Raw genomic sequence first — 18,683 nt, forward strand, 5'->3', positions numbered from 1 at the left:
GTAAAAGGATCAAATTATTATTTTATTCCGGTTGCCAACAATGACGTCTACCCATACTAACCCACAGGAACTATCTTCTTTAATTTCGCGACAAGATAAACTACTTCTAACAGCAACAAACACACCACCGCCAACCGTGTTCAGACTATCCTATCGCAACACCGTTAGGTGCTTCGCAAATATTTCGGCTGAGCTTATCTCTGACTTTAGCCACCTTTCAGAGCCTATAACATTTGAGCATCAGTGCTTTCCATCAGCGCTTGGAGGTCTGGTACTTTCCCAACACCTAAATACCTAAAATACCTCCCAGTTCACGCCACACAGCCCCTGCTTCCGGTGTTGCCACCTCCTGCGTATAGTGGACACCTGAGGTATTCAGCGTAACCCGAGACCCAACCACCCTTTGGCGCAAGTCGAGGAACCTGCAGCCTACATGATCGAAAAACCGTCTGAGTCTACACGGTCGCAGAATCGTCTGAGACTCTGATTGAGACTCTCCACTCGGCTCAATACCAGAGGTCCGCAGTAGATCCTGTCGACTATGCTGCCAATGGCAAAGTCTGTTTTCATCTTGCAAGCAAGACTGGCAGCCTTTACCACTTCTGTTAGCCGCTCGAAACCAGAGAGAATCTCTTCTGATCCAAAGAGATACACATCATTGGTACCGACGTGAGCCACCACCTGCAGTTGGCTGCACCCTGTGCTCTTCATGGCATCCAAAAGGACCCGTTCCACATGTGGAATGACTCCACCCGATATGCACACAGGGTGCACATTGCTTTTCTTTCCCTTATTGTCAACCAAGCCCCTAAGGGGCACCATAACGCGTCTAACGTGGGAGCTCCCAACTATCAATAATTCCATCCTGTGTGACTGTCCGAATATTGCATGCTGAGAGGTTTCCTCTGAAACAGGACAGGCGACAGCATCTGGCTCTGCAACAGTGTCAGCCACAAACCTGTTTGTCAGACAAACTGGAGAGGAACTTTGAAACTTCCTGGCAGATTAAAACTGTGTGCCGGACCGAGACTCGAACTCGGGACCTTTGCCTTTTGCGGGCAAGTGCTCTACCAACTGAGCTACCCAAGCAGGACTCACGCTCCGTCCTCACAGCTTTACTTCTGCCAGTACCTCGTCTCCTACCTTCCAGACTTTACAGAAGCTCTTCAGCGAACCTTGCAGAACTAGAACTCCTGAAAGAAAGGATATTGCGGAGACATGGCTTAGCCACAGCCTGGGGAAAATTTCATTCTAGAAACTGGAGAGGCATCGCGTTCGGCCACCTTGGTAGTCTTCCGCCACCTGCTACGCCCTGGGGCGACCTCCTACTCGACTACAGGTGATGGGTCAACCTCAGTGCGAGCAGTAACTGGGCTGTCCACCGGTGAGAACCGATCGGAGGACTCGGACGTGCTTGACGTCCGTTGGATCCCAAAGGCCGGCCCACAACGGTGGTGCCCATCAACTGCACCCTCAAGCTGTGTAACAAAAGCCGTCAAAGCCCGAAGCTGAGAGCGAAGTTTCACCAACTCGGCTCGCATCCGCACACAACAGTCGCAGTCCCTGTCCATACTAACGACCGTGGAAAACTAAACTATGCAGATAAACGGACTATCGGCAGGTGCTGCGCAACTCTACTGTAGACCCTGACGAAAACGCAGGAATTGTGTCTAATAAATTAGATTATCACGCAGAGATTCATAAACCTATCTACCGAAACACTCAGGTGAAACTAAGTAATTCGCCCCTCATTAGGAACTTGTAATAAGTCTCAAAATCGATTTACTTTCCGACGCAAACGAAAACGCTAGAACTATGGGTATTAGATATTAAATAAACACACAGAAACTCAAGAAACTAAACTATTAAAGTACACAGATGATACTATAAAATTCGTTCCTGCTTAGGAACTCGTAAAAGTCACAAACTCGGCTACATCCCTGTTTGACTCCTAAAGCCAAACAGATCGTCATCTAGCGCATCCTCAATTTTCTTTTCCATCCTTCTGTATATTATTCTTGTAATCAACTTGGATGCATGAGCTGTTAAGCTGATTGTGCGATAATTCTCGTACTTGTCAGCTCGTGCCGTCTTCGGAACTGTGTGGATGGTGCTTTTCCGAAAGTCAGAAGGTATGTCGCCAGACTCATACATTCTATACGCCAACGTCAATAGTCGTTTTGTTGCCACTTCTCCCAATGACTTTAGAAATTCTGATGGAATGTTATATATCCCTTCTGCATTATTTTCCTTAAGACCTCCAAAGCTCTTTTAAATTATGATTCTAATACTGGATCCCCTATCTCTTCCAGATCGCCTTCTGTTTCTTCTTCTATCACAACAGACAAATTTTCTCCCTCTTAGAGGCTTTCTATGTATTATTTTCACCTTTCTCCTCTTTCCTCTGCATTTAACAGTGGAATTCCCGTTGCATTCTTAACGTTACCACCCTTGCCTTTAATGCCACCGAAGGTTGGTTTGACTTCCATGTATGCTCTGTCCTTCCGACAGTCATTTCTTTTTCGATGTCATCACATTTTTTTCTGCAGTCATTTCTTCTTAGCTTCCCTGCACTTCGTATTTATTTCATTCCTAAGTGACTAGAATTTCTGTATTTCTGACATTCCCGGAACATTTTTGAACGTCCTCCTTTCATCTATCTTCTGTTATCCATGGTTTCTTCGCAGTTTCCTTCTTTGTACCTATGTTTTCATTCCCAACTTCTGTAATGGCCCTTTTCAGAGATATCCAATCATCTGCAACTGTAGTAGCTACCGAGCTATTCCTTATTGCTGTATCTACAGCCTTAGAGAACTTCAAGCTTATCTCGTCATTCCACAGTACTTCCGTATCCCACTTATTTGCATATTGATTCTGCCTGACTAATGTCTTAAACTTCAGCCGCCTCTTCATCGCTACTATATTGTTATCTCAGTCTATATCTGCTCCTGGGTACGCCTTACAATCCAGTATCTGATTTCGGAGCTGTGGCCGAGCGGTTCTAGGCGCTTCAGTCCGGAACCGCGCAGCTGCTACGGTCGCAGGCTCGAATCCTGCCTCGGGCATGGATGTGTGTGATGTCCTTAGGTTAGTTAGGTTTAATTAGTTGTAAGTCTAGGTGACTGATGACCTCAGATGTTAAGTCCCATAGTGCTTAGAGCCATTTGAACTATCTTACTTCGGAATCTCTGTCTGACCATTATGTAATCTAACTGATGTCTTCTCGTATCACCCGGCCTTTTCCAAGTATACCTCCTCTTGTGATTCTTGAACAGGGTATTCGCTATTACTAGCTGAAACTTTTTTACAGAACTCAATTAGTCTTTCTCCTCTCTCATTCCTTGTCTCCTGTAACTTTTTCGCTTACACATTCCCCTACAACTGCATTCCAGTCCCCCCATGATTAAAACACTTTCATCCCTCTTTACATACTGTATTAACCTTTCAATATCCTGATGCACTTTCTCTGTCTCTTCATCTTCAGCTTGCGACGTCGGCATGTATACCTGAACTATCGTTGTCGGTGATGGTTTGCTGTCGGTTCTAATAAGAACAACCCTGTCACTGAACTGTTAACAGTAACACACTCTCTGCCCTACCTTACTGTTCATAACGAATCCTACTCCTGTTATGCCATTTTCTGCTGCTGTTGATATTATCCTATAATCATCTGGCCAGACATCCTTGTCTTCTTTCCACTTCACTTCACTGACCCCCTCTATATCTAAATTGAGCCTTTGCATTTCCCTTTCGAGATTTTCTAGTTTCCCTACCACGTTCAACCTTCTAAAATTCCACGCCCCGACTCATAGAACGTTATCCTTCCGTTCCTTATTCAATCTCTTTCTCACGGTAACGTCTTCCTTGGCAGTGCCCTCCCGGAGATCCGAATGGGGGACTATTCCGAAATCTTTTGACAATGGAGAGATCATCATGACACTTCTTCAATTACAGGCCACATGTCCTGTGGAAACACGTTACGTGTCTTTAATACGGTGGTTTGCATTGCTTTCTGCATCCTCACGTCGTTGATCATTGCTGATTCCTCCGCCTCTAGGGGCAGTTTCCCATCCTTAGGACAAGAGGGTGCCCTGAACCTCTGTCCGCTCCTCCGCCCTCTTTGACAAGGCCGTTGGCAGAAAGAGGGTGACTTCTTATGCAGGAAGTCTTCGGCCGCAGTAGGGAATTCAATATTCCGAGACTCACCGTGTCAAAAGTGTAATGAGAATAATCAATTTCAGGCATTAGCTCTCACCACGGATAACACAGTGGCCAACGACCTTCGCTTAGCGACCGACAGCAACGGCATTTGCGTAGAGTTGACAGTGCTAAGAGACAAGCGGAACTGCGTGAAATAACCTCAGAAATCATTGTGGGACATCCGGCGAACGTATCCGTTACGACATTGCTGCAAAATTTGATGTTAGTGGGTTACGCCAGCAGACCACCGACTCGTGTGTCTTTGTTAACAGCACGACATAATCTGCAATGCCTCTCCTGAGCTCGGGACCACATCGGTTGGGTCCTAGACGACTGGAGAACCGTGATGTGGTCAGATGCGTCCCGATTTCAGTTGGTAAGAGCTGATGGTAAGATTCGAGTTTGGCGTAGACCCCACGCTAAGCCATGGACCCAAGTTGTCAACATGGCATTGTGAAAGGTGATGGTGGCTCCATATTTGTGTGGGCTGTGGTAACGAGGAACGGACTGGGTCTTATGGTCCAACTGAACCGATCATTCACTGAAAATAATTATGTTCGGCTATATGAAGACCATTTGTAGCCATTCAACGATGGAATTTTTATAGATGACAGTGCGCCATATCACCGGGCAACAATTGTTCACAGATAGTTTGAGAAATATTATGAACTATTCGAAAGAAGGATTTTGTCGCCTAGATCACCCGACATGAAACGTATTGAACATTTTTGGGACATAACCGAGAGGTCAGTTCGTGCACAAAATTCTGCACCGACAAACTTCCGCAATTATGGTTGACTATAGAGACAGCATGGCTCAGTATTTCTGCAGGGGACTTCTAACGATTTCTTGAGTCCATGCTACGTCGAGTTGCTGCTCTACATCGTGCAAAAGAAGGTCCTACACGATATTGGGAGGTATGCCATGACTTTCTTAACCTCAGTATTCGTTGGCGAATTGTGACATGTACACTATACAGGGTGTTTCAGAAGTGATGGTTAATATTCAGGGATATTATAGGAATGATCATTCGAAACGAAAAAGTCAATAAATAATGGGCTCTTAAACATGTACATTCAGTTCCACATGAAAGTGTACGCTGTTATCTGTATGAAATAAAAGACAATATTATAAATATATGTTTACATGGAAATACATGATATTACTAATGTCAATGACCTAATAGTTAATCCAATCGTCGCCATTATCGATTATAGCTTGTACCTTAGCCCTCCCTCCGGTAAATCATCCATGTTTCCTGTTGGATCTTTCCACATGTCGCTTATAGTGTGCCTAAGGGATGTAGTGTTCTCGGAATGCTATACAACAATTCAAGCAAATAACATTAGCAGTTTTACTTCCATAAAGCAAATTGACAATTCTTAACACTGGAGTTACATTGGTGTCGCAAGTGACATGCAAAACAATAATAGTCTTCGCTATAGACAAAGTCCAAGTAAGCACTTGATACGGATCACTACAATCTGTTCTGCGAGCGCCTTTCTACAACCGTCCACTAACGTCCGTATTCGGAGCCGATCTGAGCGGCCGATGCCGGCAAGAGCGTCGCTTGTATTCACTTCTTGCAGATGTCGCTCCTGGCACCGGCCGCGGTGGCCAATCTGCTCTAGGCGCTTTAGTCCGGAACCACGCGGCTGCTACGGTCGCAAGTTCGAATCCTGCCTCGGGCAGGCTTTAGGTTGGTTAGGTTTCAGTAGTTATAAGTTTAGGGCCTCAGCTATTAAGTCCCATAGTGCTTAGAACCATATGAACCATTTTTTTCGCTCCTGGCGCGGCGCAGTCCTTGTCAGCGGGCTATTGGCTGACGTTTCCTCACCCCCTCCTCTGGTCTTGCGTTCTCCCTCTTCGTACCGGCGCTTGTGGTTACGTCAGAACATTTCCAACCTCTAAATATCGTTTGATCCACTTCACAACGAATATCTTTGACTTTCTAAGAAGTATAGCACCGTCTCCATATGAAAGCGTAGATCCCATTGGATAATTTACAAGGAACACTGCCTCGTGATGCTTCAGATATTTTGCACTCATTTTAAACTGCAATTTCTCCAGAACACAAACTGATCTTCCGCGAGCTCGACTTCTATATATGTTTCCATTCTTCTGTAAATTATTCTTGCCAACATTTTGTAATCATCACATATTAAAATGTTTGTAATTATGGCGCAATTCTTCCCATATGAATATTGTGATATATCCGGATGACGGCTTTCAAACATGGTAACTGAGGATAATAACTCCATCCGAACAGACCTCGGAAGGCCCAACGGTTCCGACCAACCGCCGTGTCATCCTCAGCCAACAGGCGTCCCTGGAGGCGGATATGGAGGGACATGTGGTCAGCACACCGCTCTCCTGGCCGTTGTCAATTTTCGTGACCGAAGCCGCTACTCAGCAATTAAGAAGCTTCTCAATTGACCTCACAAAGAATAAGTACACGCCGCTTCCAACAGCCCTCGGCAGACCCGGACGGCCACCCATCGAAGTACTAGTCAAGCCCGACAGCGCTTGACTTCGGTGATCTGACGAGAAACGGTGTCACCACTGCGGTAAAGCCGTTGGAAATAACTGAGAATAAGTAGTCGAAAAGCTAAACGACATCTATTGAAAGAAAATGTGAATTTGTCGTTCACTGAAACCAGAAGGAAACAGTTGTAAGCATTACTGCGTGGGAGGCCTACATAAAAACTCTCCTCCTCTTAATTTGTTGAGTAGGTTTCAATGGCGGTCGAGAAGTATAGTCCTACCTACAGTTTGTACTATTTGCCCAGTTAATGAAATGGGTATAAAACTCAGCTGGAAACTCCTGCAGTTACTTTTCACTCCCCAGGTGGGTGAGCACCTATCAAATTAATTTTGTTGTTGTGGTCTTCAGTCCAGAGAGTAGTTTGATGCAGCTCTCCATGCTACTCTATCCTGTGCAAGGTTCTTCATCTCATAGTATCTACTGCAACCTACATCCCTCTGAATCTGTTTAGTGTGTTCATCTCTTGGTCTCCCTCTACGATTTTTACCCTCCACGCTGCCCTCCAATACTAAATTGGTGATCCATTGATGCCTCAGAATATGCCCTACGAACCGATCTCTTCTTCTAGACAAAGTTGTGCCACAAATTTCACTTCTCCCCAGTTCTATTCAATACCTCCTCATTAGTTATGTGATCTACCCATCTAATCATCACCATTCTTCTGTAACACCACATTTCGAAAGCTTCTATTCTCCTTTTGTCTAAACTATTTATCGTCCACGTTTCACTTCCATACATGGCTACACTCCATACAAATACTTTCAGAAACGACTTCCTAACACTTAAATCTATACTCGATGTAGTAAATTTCTCTTCTTCAGAAACGCTTTCCTTGCCATTGCCAGTCTACATTTTATATCCTCTATACATCGACCATCACCAGTTATTTTGCTACCCAAATAGTAAAACTCGTTTACTACTTTAAGCGTCTCATTTCCTAATCTAATTCCCGCAGCAGCATCACCCTATTTAATTCGACTACATTCCAATATCCTCGTTTTATGGATGGATTATGCTTACTCTCCACTACACGGGCCTCTTAGAGCCACTCCAGCAGTCTGAATACGGAGACTATTGTAGATTGGAACTGAGAAATTTGCAGGGAAAGTTGGGCAACGCTATGATTTTCCACTTACTTCCGGGTGTGTGCTAAACCATCCCTCTGTATTCACTTCATCCTTTCTTTTCAGGTTGATGAAATATTCTGAATGATTCCACAAAGACGTGACACTGAGTAATGAAAATTCGTAGTTTGAACCCAGTATTGATGTTCGGCGCATATGTCACGACTGTTCTCTTCTTCCACGTTCCGATCAGTCTACCTCTGGCACCACGGAAGTAATGCGGGAAGGCAAGCTGCAGTAGCTTCTTGTTGGATTAGAGGTAACGCGCTCGACCTCTCATGGGGCAGAGGCTTGAGACGTCGCTTTGTGTCCTACTGGGAAACACTGCAGTTTTCAAGACATTTTCTTCCTATTTTTTATTCGATTTACAAATGCCCCGAAAGAAATTCAGTAAAGAAATGGTAACAGAAGACCATAATTAAAGATCTGCATCATACGCCATCCTACATCCTCGTTTCAATACCTTGCGTAAGTAAGCGTGCGGGTCTCCTTACTTCACAAGAAAGGATATGGAAGGACTTAAAGGAATGATTAATGACAATGACTTTTTTTGTTCATCATTTAAGGAAACATTATCCCAGACAAAAGTTATGGAAGCTGTGATCACTCTGTTTTCAGTAACCGTGGACACCACGAGATCTCGAAGAGGATACCATACCAGCAGAGGGTTCCAAACGTTGATCGTATAGATGAAATTTGACATGACTTAACAAACCAGAGGATTTTTACCTTCAATAAACACACTGACTAACAACTGTCTGTGATAAATGTGCAGGTGAAAAAAATGGTTCAAATGGCTCTGAGCACTATGGGACTCAACTGCTGAGGTCATTAGTCCCCTAGAACTTAGAACTAGTTAAACCTAACTAACCTAAGGACATCACAAACATCCACGCCCGAGGCAGGATTCGAACCTGCGACCGTAGCGGTCTTGCGGTTCCAGACTGCAGCGCCTTTAACCGCACGGCCACTTCGGCCGGCGTGCAGGTGAAAAATGTATGTAAAGCAGAACTGTACGATTGTCTATACCCTTATTTTTGCATCTACATCTAACGAGATACATTTTCCTTCTGTTACTGTGTGAAGTGAATAATTTGTTTATCATGTTTCCTTATAGTTCTATTTCCACTACCATGTTTTCACATTATGGCGAGAGTCCCAATGTGCTGCCTGCACATGACACCTGATGCGCACATCAAAAATGCGCAGTATATTATTGCTACCTGACGTTTGGGTAAGCTGGTTATGCAGTTACTTTCTCTTTATGTTATGGGAGCCATCACGGCGACAAATGATACTTATTGCATTGGACACAACTAGTACAAATGTGAAGATGGCTTTAGAGGCCGGAAACGGTTATGCCCACATGGATCATTTCCCAACAGCGATGAAATCAAATAGTTAACTTTTTCTTTCATTCCACATACTTTCGTCGTAAGCTAATTTGATAAGTGCATTTCACTTGCATTTTCTGGTACATTTTAACTATGGTGGTGGATTATATGCAACAAAGATTCTCACGTCGTATCTACACGAACAGTTGTTACATGCCTAACTTTGCCTGCCCTTTGTCAAAGCTTTATGACGCATGCCTTAGCAGTTATTAGGTTCTCACACCCTCCCACACTCGAAATCTCCCAAAAATCATCTCTATAAAATCCAGTAGAATCTCTCTTGCGTCACTTTGATTCGGCTTATGGTCATCTAACTTCGTTCATGCAACACAAAGTTAGATAATCTGTCTGTATTTCCGTCAAAGACGCACTGCGGCACTTTCACTCGGCATATCATACTCTTTTTCCATGGAAACTCGCACTGTAGCTATGAATAGTATTTTACTAGCCAAAACGAGAGCAGTAGCATACGCTGTTGCTGTTGCTGTAGCTGCGACACGCAGTGATCACCTCGATGCCGGTGACCGTAGTCGGTGCCTGCGACCATAGCGTTGGGACGCGGGCTCACGAGCATGAAGGCGTTCGGAAGTGAACACCCAGGCTGGACCTCTGTCGCAAAAATATTATTGCGCTAGCTTGCCATTTGTGGCGTGCTATTGTGTGAAATTGTGATTTTTTTCTTACGCTAGACATATCATTTTAGTACACAGGCGAAATGCAGCATTACGAGGGAACTAAAACGCGCATATTAGCGCCGACTACCGTAGGACCACTAGCAGACACGACATCGGCGGCTCTAATACACGACAACATTTCCTCTAGCAACTTCCGCATCTAACACCGTGTGATGTTTGCCACTTACGGACTGCTTATGTCTTAACCACGGTGGAAATTGCCCGGCGAAATGATGATTATGTCAAATACGGCACTGTTTCGAAAACTATCGAAGTGGCATACTTTAGAAGTGCAATTTAGACTTTAATAGTGATTCATGTTATTTCTCCACGGCTGTTGTATGTAATTTAAAAAAGTGTGCCATTACCGTCAATATGATACAACGCAGTAACATCGCTGTCGGCGAGTGCTAGAATCATGTAATGGTATAAGCGGTAATTTATAATCTGTAGGTAATGGGTTCGAGTCCTGCTATTTCTGCAAATTCTAATTCGTTGAATGAATTTTTAGTTTATGAGAACTACGTCCATTCTTTCCTCGAAATATTGACAGTATACATTTGTATGTAACTTCCAATGCTCGCTTTAAGAAGGCAAGGACGAATTGTCTCAACCAATTTACATCATATAAATACGTTTCCTTTTGAATATGACTTCCACCTTCTACTGATAATTACTTTGGATTTTTAGCAGTTCTGTACTCTTAAGTGTTAAACACGATTTCAGTGATACATTCGTACAGCTACAGATACACAAATTGTGATACTTCTTAGGCTAAATACTTACTCAGTCCTATCAGACGGAAAGACCGACCTGAGTCATACTGTGTGGACTTTGTTTTCGAACCTCTTCCTATCTTGTCAATGAACTTTTCTTATTCAGGAATTGTATGATCGTTGTTCCTTAAGACGTTTTATAAGAAAATAAATACCTTCACCTACACCGAACGTTAAAAGAAATCTTTTTAACAGCACTAACCAGCTTATTGCAAATTGGTTACTGGCATGTCCCTTGCAGATGGGGATTTAACTGTCTAACAGAGAAATCTCGTAGAAGGGAAGGAGGAAAGAAATGAAACCTCCCACTTTGAGAGAATATGTGATTTTATTTCAGTGAGTCCAATATCAAGAGAACGAATAATAAAGTCGGAAGCACGAGCACACTCTTCTGTCAGTTGTAAAAATCTGCAGTCCGCAAGCATTTCACATCAAATTGCTGTTACCGTGTAGCTGTAGAGCCCAGTAAGCCAACTACGTATTGTTAGGTGAGAAAGAGCACTGTAGACAGACTTCGCCAAATCTGACTGAATAGTAATTGTACGGTCGCTGAGTCGCATGTTACGTTTCCCAATGTTATTTTATTATTCTGTATTATTGAAGCTGGTACTAAATTTCAGTTTATTGAAACGATAGCACTTGATCTTTTATTGTATTTTCTTCCTTATACTACTTGAAATAGGAAACTTTGAGCAAGTCATCTGGAAACAATGACCAAGACATTTAATGGAAGACAGTAACATGCTCTGGGTTTTCAACTGGCATTGATATTAAGTTTTAGCGTTTTACACGCGTCCTTGCTACTATGTTGGAAGTAAATAAGGTAATGCAGTACCTTTTCTGTTGTCAAGTAACGTCTTCACCAAATGATTTTGGTATATCTCGAAATAAGAAAGTTTTGAAGGGGTTAAAATTTCCAAATGGCTTCTAATCGAGACTATGATGGCGAGAAGCGTCTTCTAACCCGGCTCACATGAGATTTGAAGAATAATAGGCATGTAAGAAGATTGCTGATAATTAACCAGTTAATACAGATCGAGTTTCTCTTTACGAGTCTTATTTATAAGATATTTTTAATCATAGTGTCAGAAATTAAGTGCGGACAATCTCTTTTTAATCATAGTGTCAGAAAGTAACTGTAACCGATTTGCAATTAAAACGGCATATACACTGGTTTTAGCGGTTATATCAGTACAGTAAAAATACCATTGAATTTTGGGTTTTGTGGAGGTATTGATCGTATCGAAAATACACATTACCTGACAAAGGCAGCTGTTGAATGTAGATGCGGTCGAACCAACTTGAAACAGATCCAGAAATTGAATGTACTGGACAATCTGTACTACACTTCCGAGACTCAGAACGCTTCAACAGTGTCGCGCATCTTCAATTACAACTCAAATTATGAGTGTTACATACATGTTCTGGTGGACTGGCTGAAATCTGATTGTGGCAAGGAATAGGCTCGATTCCCACATCAGGCACCCACTTTTAACGCGTACGATCCGATCTTCTTCCTCTCTGGTAAGACAGGACGACATGTCGCACCTTAGTTCAGAATCCGTATTAAACATGATATCCATTCGCTACCGGATGGCGCAAAGCTAATTTAGGTTGGGGCATATAGTGGTGGAAGTCGTGGCAAGCAGAATCTCTGTCGTCAGTAACCTTCCTTACACCAGAAATTTTATTTTATGAACCAACTAATCGTGTACGGACTCTTATTTGACCTGAAATTGAGACGTTAAATATTTTTGTGTTGGACTACAATTCTAACTCATATCTCACAGTTCCCGTTATTTGGCTCTCTCAGGACGACACAGCTCCATCGTTTCGTTCTTTTCCCAAAGATCGCAAACTCCTCTAGGTTTCCACGAAAGGATGTATCAGGATTCGAAACTTGGTCCAGCACAGAAGCATTCGTCATTTCATTCAAAGCCTTAACATGTACAAACAGAACTACCATTGATAAATAAATTTTATGTCTAACGCCTCTTCGTGTATTGTCACCAATCACGATAGACGCTGGTTTCAACTCCCATGTAGAGAGTGAATTTTTCATCACGTCATTTCAGATTAAAAGTTTTCATCACCTGATTTCAAATTCCAACACTCCACTTCCAGTTTCTGGTGAAACACAGTTACATGGAAACGGCTTTCCGTTTGTAGTTGCCGCGCGGGATTAGCCGAGCGGTCTCAGGCGCTGCAGTCATGGCCTGTGCGGCTGGTCCCGGCGGAGGTTCGAGTCCTCCCTCGGGCATGGGTGTGTGTGTTTGTCCTTAGGATAATTTAGGTTAAGTAGTGTGTAAGCTTAGGGACTGATGACCTTAGCAGTTAAGTCCCATAAGATTTCACACACACACCGTTTGTAGTTAGCAACGAAAATATGTGCTGGTTTCGACTCCCAGTCAACAGAGATTTTCGAATAAAATCTTTATGACTTCAAGCAAGCCAGTCCTGGAAAATAACACGACCTCGTGGGCATATGTGCGGAGTTGGACTCCCAGTCAGCACAAAACCTTTCGTAGCGCTCTTTTTAGTTAGACATGAGCACATGTCGCTGCTGTGGAACAAACAGTCGAGATTCATGGTCAGAAAACAAAGGCGGAACGTGACGAGTTCGAATTCCAGTCACATACAAAAAATTTTACCATGAGGTTCCATAGAGCGCTTGAAGCTACTAACTACCTTTTTTTTAACTGGTTACTTCAATAACCACTTTATACAAAACCATCCGCCGCAGGAACGACAATTAGCAAGGCGACGCCTCCGCTCTGGGTCGTATACAAGGTAGGTTCCCTTCGGAGTATGCTGACTAAATAGCTGCACAGTTAGCAATCAAATACAACCGTTCGCTTGTCGAATGATCCGTGCCTAACGACTGAAAAGTTGCGCAAGTCACACAAATGTTGAAGAAAGGATATAGGAGTAATTCGTTCAATTACAGACCCATAACACCGACATCGATTTCCAGTAGGTAAATATACTGTGTTCGAATTTTATGAATTACTTCGAAGAATACGATTTCTTGACAAATAGTCAACATGGAATCAGAACATATCGTTCTTGTAAAACACAACTACTTCTTTATTCTCAGGAGGTAATGAGTGCTATGGACAGGGAACGCCAACTTCATGCCATATTTTTAGATTCCCAGACAGCTTTTGACACCGTTCCTCACAAGCGACATCTGATCGAATTGCGTGCCTGCGAACTATCATCTCAGTTGTCTGAATGGATTCGTGATTTCCTGTCAGAAAGATTACGGTTCGTAGTAACTGACGGAAAGTTGTTGAGTAAAGCAGAAATAATATTTGGCGTTCTCAAGGAAGGCTTATAGTTCCTCTGCTGTTCCTGGTCTATATGAACGATGTAGGAGACGTTCTGAGCAGCTTCCTAGACAGTTTGCAGATGATGTCGTCGTTTACCGTATTGTAAAGTCGTTATATGGTCAAACTCAACTGCAAAATTATTAGACAATATATCTGTACGGTGCGAAAAGTGGTAGTTGAATACAAATCATGAAAAATTTGAATTCATGCAAATGAGTACTAAGAGTAATCCTCTAAATTTCGATTACACGACAAACCACACTAATCTAAACGTTGTGAATTCAGTTCAGTAACTAGGAATTACAATTATGAAAATCTTAAATTGGAATGATCACATAAATAATGTTGTGGGGGAAAGCGGACCAAAGACTGCGATTTATTGCCGAAATTCAACAGATCTACTAAAGATACTGCCTGCAGTACACTTGTCCGTCGTCTTATGGAGTATTTCTGCGCGGTTTGGTATTCCGCTTCAGATAGAATTGACGAAGGACTTCGAAAAAGTTCGCATAAGGGCAGCTCGTTTTGTATCATTGCGAAATAGGGCAGAGAATGCCACGGATGTCATACGTGAATTGGGATGCAATAATTAAAACAACGGCAATTTTCGTTGCGGCAGTATCTTCTTAGAGAGAAATAATCATCTTAATAGATTAACAGAAATCAGAGGTCGGATACCCGTGAGATCTTTGAGGGTGGAATGGTAGAGATTTAGCTTGAAAGTGGTTCGATAAACCCTCTTCCACACACTTAACTGTGAACTGGAGAGTAATCACGTGGATGTAGATGTAGAAGTAGAAAACATTTTCGACAGCAATAATTTTTCGAATTCTCATAGAAATTTAAGAACGAAATATTGTCTCGAATTCTCTTTTTCGTATAAATATTTAATTTTGAGTAAGGGTCGCAGAATGATGTATGTGACAAAGGTTTCTTCAGATTCATATGAGTATGGTAATACTTTAGATGTGTTGCTTATATTAAGCTTACAAGCGTTAAGGACTGTCTCGTCTTTAATAACACGTTTCCTAATGTTTGGAATATTGTCGTAGTAATTTACGTCTTGATTGATTCCCATACAGTGGCAATTTCTCAGCTAGCCGCTTGTGGTACGGAAACCATTTTGTACAGTCAAACGAATGTACCCCAAACAGATTAGAGAACCTGCAAGAAAGCAACGCTATATAGTCTGCATGAAAATCGGGCGAACGCAGATCAGATCGTTCAGATACTTTTGAGCATGATACTATCTTTCTGCAATCCTGATAGACACTTATATACTCGCGCCACAGTACTTTTGATCCATGCTAGAGGAACCAAAACGCAATATCGCTGCCTACTCGTAACATGAAGAACGGAATGGTAATACACTTACACATTTGAAGGGTAACAACACCAGAAAAATTCACACTGATTTGCCGGGAGTGTACTACTGCAACACACCACCGTATGTTACAGAGTTTGGGTGGCGTAGATACCTCCAGTTTGGTTAAACAAATCTAAATGACGAAGAACGACATGGCACACCACAGCTCTGTGAAGAACCGGGAATCAGCCTTTGTGCTGGAAGACAGGTGTACCACAATCGAGAAGACAGTGGAAAAATATTAAATCAGTCATCAGTCAGAATTCAACATATTGTACGACGTTTTAAACACTGCAATGGTCACCGACAACTAAGTACCCCAAGTGCTCCCACATACTCAAAAACCCCGCCGAACGGGGGCAAAGGTTGCAACTGTGTCACGTCAATCAAGATGCCTTATTTAGTCGCCTAATCACCATGGAGTGGACATGTACCTTCTGTATCATTATGACACAGAGACAAAAGAGCAAGGCCAGCAGTGGAAATGCGAGCGTTCATCACAGCCGAAAACACGTGAAGACACATCTATCGTCGGCTAATATTATGCTCAATGCTTTTTGGGACAACTGTGGTGTCGTGCTAAGAGATTACGGTGCTAAGGGGGAACTGTCACAGTAGCATACTACCGTAATATTCTAACTAGTTTATGAAGCTGCCAAGAAGAAGCGTCACTGGAAGATAAGAGTTCCGTGCGGATGCTTTGCTACGTGTAAAGGTCCCAGCTCGTTTTGCAGAGGACACAGATGCACCTGCCGCTTCTGTGGCGCTTTAAATTTTGTCTCACTCCCCCGTATTCTCGTGACACAGCATCTAATGACTTCTTCCTCTGTCCTTCGGTGAAGGAACTATTACGTCGCAGGCATTGCTAGAATAACGGAGAGGCAATTTTCAACGTGGAATTTCTTCCTGAACATTGAAAATGCAGATTTCTACAGCCATGTTCTCCGGTAAGTAATCCATCCGCGGGAAAAATGTTTCGCACTGGAGGCTGAATATACACTGCCGGAAAAAAGAATCTGTACACGCTTTTAGATGTTCGCAATTAACTCAAGATTTATTGTTGCGTGAATGCATATGGAGTACATGATATGTTTACATTTACAGACAAATGGTTCAAATGGCTCTGAGCACTATGAGACTTAACATCTATGGTCATCAGTCCCCTAGAACTTAGAACTACTTAAACCTAACTAACCTAAGGACATCACGCAACATCCAGTCATCACGAGGCGGAGAAATTACATTTACAGACCAAAAGCACAATCAGCTATGATGTACCAGGTATCGACACGAGAAACAATATTGGTAAGTGGTGTACCCTCCACGGGCAGCAATGTAGGTGCGGACTGTGGGCACCAGATGATCGTATAGATAGTGACTACTGTCCAAGGATATGTTGTCCCATGTCTGTTCGACCTGTTCACGTAGTTCTGTAAGAGCTGTTGTTGACTAGCCGCACGAGTCACTTCTCGTCTCCTCATATCCTACACGTGATCGATCGCAGACAAGTTCGAGATCGTGCTGGTCAGGGGAGTATCTGCACGTCTTGCAGAGCATGTTGAGTTTCAGTGGCAGTGTGTGGATGAGCATTATCCTGCTGGAACAACACACCATCTTCCTTTTGCCAGAACGGTGAAGGAACGGGTCTAACAACATTCTGCATGTACCGACTGCGCCGGCAGGGGTGGCCGAGTGGTTCTAGGCGCTACAGTCTGGAACCGCGTGACCGCTACGGTCGCAGGTTCGAATCCAGCCTTGGGCATGGGTGTGTGTAATGTCCTTAGGTTAGTTAGGTTTAAGTAGTTCTAAGTTCTAGGGGACTGATGACCTCAGAAGTTAAGTCTCATAGTGCTCAGAGCCATTTGAACCATTTGTACCGACTGCTGGTTAGCATCCCCTCCAGAAATACCAAAAGTGAACGAGAGCTGTAGCTTATCGCACCCCAGTCCATAAGGCCCGTGGAGGGTCAGAGTGTCTTCGAAAAATGGACTTTACGAAACTCCGCTCACCAGGTCTACGTCGTACGCACAAACGACCATCACTTGCGTGCAGGAACAATCTGCTTTCATGGCTGAAGACCATGGAGCGAAATTCCAACTTCCAAGTAATGCTCTGACGGCAACAGTCGAGCCGTGCACATGAATGGATCGGGCTACAGGTGTGATTGCATATATCCCCACTGTTTGTAACCGGTCGTGACAGTTCATGTTGACATGTCTAGACTCAGAAGCCCTCTTATCTGTGCTGTAGTAGTTGTACGATCTGCCATTGCTGACCTTAAAATACGATTATCTTGGCGGGCGTCTGTACTGCATGGTCGTCCAGAATCATGTCTACGGGTGTGAGAATGTTCACGTGACCACTGATACCAGCATCGTTGCACAATTGACGCAGCAGATCCAACTTGTGTGGCAATTCTCCGAAAGGAGCATCTCACCACTCGGAAGACCACAGTTTGACCCCTTTCAAACTCTCTCAGATGGCTGTAGGAAGCACATGTGCCTTTCCGTAACATGGTTGCCTGTTTGCTTCACTTGTTTGCACCTCACTGACCCTCCTGGCTGTGAGGATTCCCTATTATAATATAGACACAGGTGGCACTCTGGTAGCTATGCCACTACGCTATTTGTTGGCTGAGAATGCTCAAATCGTTACAAGTGCAATTACTATACCCCAGGTGGCGTATGCCGTAATCGGATCAAAATCTACGTCCTCTTTCCACGTGTACTAATTCCTTTCCCGGCAGTGTATATAGCAGAAGTAAGAGCATCATCACATTTCATGGTGGTAAGTTATATCTGTAATGTCTCTTATATGTGCTAAATATTTATTTTGTGAACGTAAAGAAATTAAGTACTTACATTTGTATCTCAATGCGTCGGGAGTCAATTGTCCACGTGGACTGTAGGGTAATGATGAGCTGTGAAGAAGTTGATGGCTCCTGAGCCGGCGCTGCCACTGCTGGTGTGGGAGGCGTGGGTGGTGGAGGTGGACGTGGCAGAATCGGCGGCAGTGGCCTTCTCCGTGGCAGCGCAGTCGGCTGCTGCAGCACGATCGCTACTGGCAGCGCCTGCAGCACAAAACCCACTACCTGCTGCAACGTATAATCCCAAATCTAACAAAGTATGCGAGTCGGTGTTGGTGTCATTCAAGCCTGCTCAGACTTCACACATCTACGAACTGTGACAAAGCAACGTGGCCCAATTCGTACTATTTTCCAATCGATTCACAATTGTGGGTATACCATAAAATACAACTAAATTTTACAACGT

The 18,683-nt window shown here is 43.5% G+C and overlaps 1 non-coding gene and 1 pseudogene across 1 annotated transcript; both read right to left on the reverse strand.

Moving 5' to 3' along the window:
• Positions 1 to 1,015: 1,015 nt before the first annotated feature.
• Positions 1,016 to 1,090, reverse strand: Trnal-caa. Its single transcript has one exon. It is a non-coding gene; the product is annotated as a tRNA-Leu (tRNA).
• Positions 1,091 to 6,662: 5,572 nt separating this feature from the next.
• Positions 6,663 to 6,781, reverse strand: LOC124557554 (annotated as a pseudogene).
• Between the last annotated feature and the right edge of the window lie 11,902 nt (positions 6,782 to 18,683).

Source organism: Schistocerca americana, chromosome X, assembly GCF_021461395.2.
Source record: "Schistocerca americana isolate TAMUIC-IGC-003095 chromosome X, iqSchAmer2.1, whole genome shotgun sequence".
In the NCBI taxonomy this organism is placed as follows: Eukaryota; Metazoa; Arthropoda; class Insecta; order Orthoptera; family Acrididae; genus Schistocerca; species Schistocerca americana.